Consider the following 9237-nt stretch of genomic DNA (forward strand, 5'->3'; position numbering starts at 1 on the left):
GGTCTATTAATGTTTCACCTGACGGAATAAATTAGTGATAATTTTACACGTCCACTGACTACATTTTTTTTTCTTCAACTCTACGTCTGACCAATGGCAAGTTTTTCTACTGAAGAGCATAATATGATTCTTTCGAGGAAGAAAATTAATACAAACTCGCAAACAATTTTCTCAGCAATTATGTTTTTAGTATTTTTCTATTTTTAATTTTGCAAAAACAATTTTTTTCGATAAATATAAAAAAAAGGATAAATTCTTTTTTTTTTTACTAAAAAATCAAAATAAGTTTATTATGTTGTGATTAAAAATTAATATAAACTCTCAAAAATTTTCTCAGCAATTATGTTTTAGTTTTCTTTACTTTTAATCTTGATAAAAAAATTTTTTTTCGATTAATTATTTTTTTGATTAAAAATTTAAATTCATACAAACTCGCAACAATTTTTATCACCAACTTTTAGTTTTTTTTTCAATTAAGATAAAAGAATTTTTCGTTATAAATTATTTTTTTGATGGATCTGATGAAATTAAATAATTCGAATTTTTTGAAAATAGTGATCATTAAATGAAGAAATTGAATTTATTGCCAGTATTTATCGAATACTGTTTATTATCAAGCGTATCATTGAATTGCGTGGAATTAAATTAACTGACATTGCAAAATACTTGATTTGTGATTATGCAACACCCGCATGGTTCCTATAAGAATTGATTCACACTTTCGTAATGTGTTTTTTATCCAAATCTACTTAACGATAATTAATTTTAATGTTCACAAGGACTCGTCAATTTAGCCCAGTTTTTTCCTCTCTCCTTGAAATTAAATTCGACTTTCTTTCATATATATAGAAAATTAATAAATATTAATAATACATTATCAGTAAATTAATGTACATAATTAATTAATAGAGCGACACATAAATATTTTCTTAAAAAATCCTGTGATCCAATTTTCACTGTGAATTTAATTTTCATATAACGAATTTCTATATTTAATCCAAGTTTATAAAAAAGTAGAAAATTAATAATTTATTCACCAAATCGAACTTTTTTTTTAGTAATTGAATTTTTATCCCCAAGAGAAAATTAATAATTTAAAAAAAAATAATCGATTGTTCTTTACAAAAAGAAAAAATAATACAAGCAAATCGATTTGAAATGAGCTATTTGAAAAGGTCGGTCAATAAAATGAGACGACTAAATGTCTCATTCTCTGATAAATGAATATAGTATTTGAAAAGATTGGAAAAAAAGTAATATAAAAGTAGCAGAGCAAATGATGGATTGAAATTATACTCGTTTTACACCGTGAGCCTAGAAAATTATTTTATTTAACTATTATTCTAATCGAAGCTAAAATTGAATAGCGACCTTTTTTTCCCCCCTTCCGCCTATTTTCCCTATATATATTTATATCAGATATTCAATCTAACTTTTTATTTGAAACGCAACTCTATTCCTAGCGCAATAGACGCGATATGTATAAAGGTAGACAGATTACTATACAGAATTTGCTTTAATCAATATCAAGGAGTTGATTGACCCTTCAATCGTTATTTTATAACAAAGAAATTTAATAATCTCATAAAAATAGAATTTTCACTGTGCCCTAAAATTAAAAGCAACTGAAAACGAGATTTTAATTGCTAATTTATTCATTAATTTCTTCCCGTCAAAAACATGCAATTCTATAAATAAAGCACAAAAAAAACAAGGGATGGAAAATATGAATAGTTGAAAATTTTTTGTTACATTTTTGAAAATTTCATTATCGTTCAATTTGATTATTATCTTTTTTTTTAATTTTTTGTGACTAATTAATTTTTTTTACTATTTAAATTGAACTACTACAAAAATAATAGGTAATAATAAATAATAATAATAAAACAAAATAAAAAATACCTATTAATGAGGGAAATAATTATTTAAGTTAATTAAATTGTATTTGTTTCGAAAAACAATTACTGCGATTCGAGAAAAATTTATTAACAATCACAAATAAAGAAACATTAAAAATTATTTGGTTGAAGTAAATATTTCTTTTTTAATCGAAATACATTTTTTCAAGTGTTTTTCTCTTTTTTTCTTGACTACGATTTTTTTAAAATTAAACTCTTAAGTAATTAATTTTGATTTCAAATGATTTCATTTCGTGTTTTAATTTTAATTTTTTCAAAATACTTTCAACCCCAAAAATTAATTACTTGTAGTTTTGTAATTCCGTCCACATTGTATACAAATTTCTCCATCCGGGAAATGAAAATTTCGTGATTAATAAAATTTAATTGTAATAATTTTAATTTAATTTTAATTTTAATAATTAATAAATTACGAGCTATTTTACTATTTTTTTTTAGTAATTATTAACTATATTATAATTTTTAATAATTATTAACTATTTTGTTCTTTTTAATAGCTATTAACTATTTTGTTTGATATTTATTAACTATTTTATTTATTATTTTATAATAATGAATAATAATTATTTTAACTTGAAAAGTTATAATTAAAATAAATGAAAAATAAAACAATATTAATATTTGTTTTCTTTTTTGCAGATAAAATTGTGAATTTCGAAAGGTTCACCGTAAATAAAATTTATAAAGCAGTTCAACAACAACAAAATTCCACAAATTGGTTGGAACTCTACAATTTCTAGCAAAAATTAACAAATAATAATTCTACAACAAAATTGGATTGATTTTAAAAGTAAGTTTCTTTTTCTGACTTTAGAAATTTTTTATTTTTTATATTACAAAAAAATCAAGAAATAAAAATTCCTTGATTAATAAAATTTAATTGTAATAATTTTCATTTAAGTTTAATTATAATCGTAATAATTAATAATTATTATTGTAACGTGAAAAATATAATTAAATTAAGTAAAAAAATATTAATATTTGTTTTCTGTTTGCAGATAAAACTATGAATTTGAAAAGGTTCATCGTAAATAAAACTTTTAGAGTATTTCAAGAACAACAACAATAACAAAATTCTACAAATTGGTTGGCGCTCTACAATTTCCAACAAAAATTAACAAATAATAATTCAACTATAAATTGGATTGATTTTAAAAGTAAATATCTTTTTCTTACTTTCAAAAATTTTCATTTTTTTATTAAAAAGAAAAAAATTTGGAAAAACTTCAGTGAAATGAATCACTGTTTTTAATTATTTACATTATTTATTTTTGATAAATGGAAAATTTCATTTTTTAATTACAATCAAAATTTATTTGTTCTTAAGAAAATCAATTGTAATTTCTAAAATTAAATTGAATTCAATTTTATTTATTTATTTAGGAAGAATTTATTTATTTATTATTTTTAAATTTTCTCTGTCAACAAAATTAGTTCTGCATTTAAAATCTAATTAATTAAAAAAATTATTGTGTTTTAATTGTAATAGCTAAGTTAATTTAAAAAACTGTTGAGTTTTAAATCTAATAGTAAATTTAAAAAACTGTTGAGTTTTAAATGTAATAGTGAATTTAAAATATTGTTAAGTTTTAAATATAATAGTGAATTTAAAAAATTGTTGACTTTTAAATTTAATATTTAATTAAAAAAACCGCTGCCAAGTTGTATATTTTTTTGTATAATTTTGGTGCTCATTTCATGAACACTTTACTTCCTCATAGAGATAAAAATAATAGAAATATATGAATAACTTTTATAGATATGGTAAAAGTGATTGAATTTTGGGTCAATCAATTTATTTTTAAATACCCTACAAGATAGTTACAATAATTTAATAGTTAAACAAAAATTATCAAATAAAAAAGTTGAGAAAATGTCATTTTCCACAATTTTTGGTTTTTAAAATACCAATAATTTCGAAATTTATTATCGAATTAGGTTCAAAAATAGGTCAATCGAAGCGTTTTTTGAAGCTCTACAAGTCGGTAACGATAATTTTAAGATTACTTCTACATTTTTCAACAAAATTTTCAAAAAAGTCTTATTTTTCAAAATTTTGAATTTTTAAAAGTTTAATATCTCCGGTTAATATGGACGAAAAATGTTCAATTAGGGCTCAAAAGATGCGTCTAAAAAAACTCTACAAAATTATGGAAAAACATTTATAGGTGTCCAAACATTTTTTTAAAGTTATGGGCAAAAAACGTTTTTTTGCAAAATTAAAAATCCAAAAAAAATTTAGTTAAACTTTATTAATCTATCTCAAAGTACTCTCACTTTATGTCCGCAGGTGAGATCTACAATTTAAAAAAAAATTCAACCCAAAAGCTCTTCATGATTTCGAGATATTTATGAAAATGTGATGTTTACACACACACACACACACACACACACATACGGAATGACATTTTTTAAAAATGTCATTTTTGAACTCCTGAGGTCAAATAACATAAAGATATGTCAAAAAATCGAACTCGAAAAATTTCGGTATTACAATACTTCCTCTATGAGGAAGTAAAATTGTTGTATTTTAAAACTAATAGTTAATTTAAAAATCTGTTGAGTTTTAAATAGAAAAGTAAATTTAAAAAATTGTTGACTCTTAAATCCAATAGTTAATTTAAAAATTTGTTGAGTTTTAAATCTATAAATTAATTGAAAAAATTTTTGAGTTTTAAATCTAATAATTAATTTTAAAAATTTTGAAAACAGAAGAAAAATGTTTATCTTCAATGAAAAAAAAAACATTCTTGAAAAACAAGTTTAAAATTAGTATGAAATATTAATTGAACTTCTTTCCAAAAGAAAATAAATCTATTTGCAAAAAATATTAAATAAAATATTGAAATTCTTTTTTAATTCCTGTTGTCAATCAAGAAATTCTTTAAAGAAACCGCATATTGCAACGAAAAATAATTTAGGACACGGAATAATTTTTAATAAAAATAATAAAATTTAACCTACAATTGAAATTATTTGATCGTAATTTAGTTTAAATTCTGTTTATTTAATTTAATTCAATTTCATTGTATTCAATTCAGCTGAATTTATTTTTGAAAAACTAAAATTGATTTTCCGAAGAACATTCAATTTGAACAGTAATTAAAAACTGTATTTTCCGCATATGATTTAATTCTGAAGAATATATAGTTCAAATAATAAAAAAATAATATTTTGAAAATTTAATATAATATTAATTTTCTTTTCTTACTTGAAGAAAAAAATAATTCTAGAGAGAACGAAATTTGGTGGAAAGTGGGTCTTCGATTTTATCCTTATAGAGCTGGAAAATTCGCCGAAGGCTATGCGCTTAGAAATGATAGCACTGCGAGTATATGCGGAAAATTTGAAAGAAAAATGACTTTGTTTTTTCCTCTCATGGGGAAAAATGAGAATTTTTTTTTGTATTTTTCGAAATATATTTTTAGATTCTCTCTCCTTTTCTTTTATTGTTCAGAGCAGAGGAATAATAATCGTCGCAATCGCGTCGTGGAGAATTCTTCTCGTAGCACGTTTATTGATCACGAGTTTGAAGCCTCGCCATTGCCCTAGCTACTATCCGCACATGTTTTCGCCCTGGGTGTGGTATAAACTTTGTGATGCAATGAAATCCGTGGTAAAAAATTGTCCAAAAAATTTACTGGTAACAAACTTGTAGCACACACACTTTTTTTGGAAGGGAGGGAGAAATTTTCTTTTTTCAAAAGAGAAAAAAGGAAATACACTTGGCACAATGATAAGAAACACTGACCTCCTCAGTCTCGATGACAATTCGTTGAAATCAGTATGTGGCAGCTCATGTTCCAGTTTTCTTTTTTGTTTTAGGCTGCGCTGTTCGATTTTCGGATTCTTCTTCTTGGCGGAAAAATGAAAGAGGAAAAATGAAATCAACAATAAACACGAACCGCCCTTCCGGTATTCACCTGGAGTAGTGTAGTATTTGACCTGGCGGTGGATGAACGAGAGGAGGCGGTGGTTGACGACTGAACTACACGGCCGGCGCAGAGGGTGAAAAATTGTGTGAGAGGGATGAATATGAAGGAAGGGGCTCACTATCGAAGAGCGGAAAAATAAAGAGAAGTAGTTACAAAGGGTAGTGACGAGCCTCGGATAATCCGCGGGGCTTGTAGCTCGACTGGCTCACTAGTGGTGTATAATACTGCTGCTACTGCTGCTGCTGCTGCTGCTGAGGGCTAGACAAGGGAGGGTGGAAGTGCAGAATTCAAACTGGTGGGAGAAAATTCTACCTGTATACTATAACACTATGCACTTCTCCATCGCAGGGGTGGATTTGTCCTCCAAGGAAAATGACATTTACTATCAGGACTCCAAGGAAAATCTTTGCTGACGTCTATTCATTCAGGGTTGATCAATTTATTCTCTCTGATAGAGAAAAAAAAAATTCCATGATTTGATTTTTTTCCAGAACGAAAAATAAGAGAATGACTCTTTTTTTCAGAGTGTGAGGAAAAAGAGAATGACTATTCTTTTTCAATTATAGAAAGAAAAGAATGAATTTCTTTATACCAAAATGGAAAAAAGGAAAATGAATCTTTTATCACTCAAAAAGAAAGAAAAAAAGAATCTTTTGTCAGTTAAAAATAAGAAAACTAATATTTTTTTGATCAAGAAAAAAATGAATCTAGAGAAAAAGAAAACGAATCTATTTTTAGTCAAAATAGAAAATTAATCTTTTTTTCTCGTGAGAAAAAAAAGACGAATTTTTTGCCAGTCAAAAAAAAAGAAGACGAATATTGTTCTTCAATCAAAACAAACAAGACGAAATTTTTTTGAGAATCAAAATAATAAAACGAATCTTTTTTCCAGTCAAGAAAGCAGAGAATTACTATTTTTTTCAATTAAAAACAGAGAAGAATGAATTTTTTCCAATAGAAAAACAAAGAAAATGAATTATTTTTCAGTGAAAAAATAAAGAAAACAAATCTTGTTTCTAGTAAAAAAAAATGATTTGTTTTCAATAGACAAAAAAAGAAAATGAATCATTTTTCAGTGAAAAAATAAAGAAAACGAATCTTCTTGTCAAAAAAAAAAAATGATTATTTTTTTCAACAGACGAAAAAAGAAAAAATTAATGGTTTTCAGTAAAAAAAAAAAGGGGGAAATGAATGTTTCCGGTCAAAAAATGAAAATCTTTTTTCAGTAAAAAAAGGAAACGAATATTTTTTCAGTCAAAAAAAAGGAATAAATCTTTTTCAGTCAAAGTAGATAACGAAGCGTTTTCTATTTAAAAAAAAAAAATGATTTTTTTCTCGTAAAAAAAGAAAGCGAATCATTTTTTGCAGTCGAACAAAAAATTAAATCGTTTTTCTAGTAAAAAATAGGAAATGAATCTTTTTCTACGCAAAAAAAAAAATAAATAAAATCTTTTGTCATCAGTCAAAAAAAGAAAATTGAATCTCTCCTTTTTTATGTACAACAAAAATTGTCTTTTATCACTGAAATCAAATTTATAGAAAAAATTCTATCTCGAGTCGGATTAAAAGAGACTTTTACTACTGATATTATGATGACAAGATCTTAAAATGCGCCGTGACGATTTCGGTCGTAAAAAAACACTATGGCTTCTTGTTTAAATGTATATATTACGTCATGTTTTTTATGCCAAAAAGAGATTTTTAATTGCGCCTTGTATTCAAATATTTATTAAATGGCATAAATTAAAAGAAAATTAAAACTCTCACTCGAATTCTCTTTTAAAAAAAATATGAGACAAACATTAGAATTGTAAATTTAAAAATTGTAAAAAATAAATTGAAAATTTTTAAAAAAAATCTTAATTCTTTATTAAATTAAAATAAACAAATAGAAGGAAATGAAATTAATTAATGAATTAATAATTAATGAAAAAAATTTCAAATTGCATTAAATTTTATCAATTTTGCTTTTTTATTACTCGACATTTTCTCACTTTGAAATGTTTTATTTGAAAAAATATTTCAACCGTAATATTTTAATCCCACCTACAGAATTTTTTTTTTTCAAATTCTTAGCTTTCTGTCATTTTTGCCATTAATCGTGTGATATACATTTCAATAAACATGAATGCAATTTTTTATGGAGTTATTTTTGGAAATGTCATTCCTTTAAAAAATGGCATTTTCCTGGAAAAAAGGTTTAATCTCAAAAAAATTGCTCATTAAAAAAAAACTGTTTTAATTTCTAAAAAACTATTTCATTAAAAAAAACCATTTTAACTTAAAAAAATATATTTAATTTAAAAAAAGACTTTTTAATTTTAAAAAACTATTTAATGTTATGAAAAAACCTTTCCAATTTAAAAAAAAACTATTTAATTTTAAAAAACCTTTTCGATTTAAAATTTAATTTAAAAAAACCTTTTTAATTTGAAAAAAAATTTCAATTTAAAAAAAACCTTTATAAAATAGGTCTTAAAATTTTTTTACTGCACAAATGACATCACGGAGTTAATGGTTTATAGTTAACAAGTACACTTGAAGGAATAAATTATTAGTATTCACAAAAGTCATGTGCTCAAAAATAAAGAGAAGAGATTCTTTTGAGATTTTTTTTTTTATATTCCGCACTGAAGTTTAACTATAGATTTTGTATCATTGTCAATAAAATTAAACGATAGCTTCTTTCGAAGTTGTCTGCCTTGAGAAATTGCATTCAATTAGACCTTTTTTTTAAACTCGAATAACCGGTAAGACAAATATAATTAAATAATTCTTACACTCTAATGGATATGTAAAATAAACGAGGCTCTGCACAAGTATTTAAAGTGAAATTTGTCTAATTTTCATTTAGTTTCGTTCAATCCTCACAACCGTAAACATGAGATTCTTCATCTCTTTCTTTGTACTTCTCCTCTGCGTTGTTTATTCCCATCAATTGTGGAAATTCGGTAATAAAACTCTCACTATACGAAAACAAAAATTTTAGATAATCAATTCAAAAAAAAACAAACTAAAATATAAAATAAAAATTTTTTTTTCAATAATTATTGATGTAAATTTTTTGTTAATTAGTATTTAATAGCATCAATTTTGTAATTAATTTCTTTATTTTTTTTCTTTAATTATTTTATTTAAATAATTTTTTTATTTTATTTTTTATTTATTTTGATTAAATAATTTTTTTATTTTATATTTATTTTATTTATTCCTATCTGTCCTATTAAGGTAAAAAGGAAAAAAAATAAATTTTTTAAACTCGATTTTTGTTTTATTCTAATTTTTAAGTAAAAATTGTGAATAAATAAAGTAAATAATAAAATAATGAATTATTTGAATAATTAAATAATAAATAATTTTTTTTAAATTAATAAAATTATTTG

General features: G+C 23.7%; 1 protein-coding gene across 3 annotated transcripts in view; it reads right to left on the reverse strand.

Moving 5' to 3' along the window:
* The window catches only part of LOC122504745 (calcium-dependent secretion activator), a 39804-nt gene extending 33322 nt beyond the window's left edge, over window positions 1-6482 (reverse strand). For 2 of the 3 annotated variants that reach the window (XM_043615970.1, XM_043615966.1), the window contains exon 1: window positions 5671-6482. The gene's annotated coding sequence lies outside the window, so the exon portion shown is untranslated. The remainder of the gene's footprint in view (window positions 1-5670) is intronic. The other variant, XM_043615968.1, reaches the window with a different exon arrangement.
* Between the last annotated feature and the right edge of the window lie 2755 nt (window positions 6483-9237).

Source organism: Leptopilina heterotoma, unplaced genomic scaffold (genome assembly GCF_015476425.1).
Source record: "Leptopilina heterotoma isolate Lh14 unplaced genomic scaffold, ASM1547642v1 Lhet_313, whole genome shotgun sequence".
NCBI classification, from domain to species: domain Eukaryota; kingdom Metazoa; phylum Arthropoda; class Insecta; order Hymenoptera; family Figitidae; genus Leptopilina; species Leptopilina heterotoma.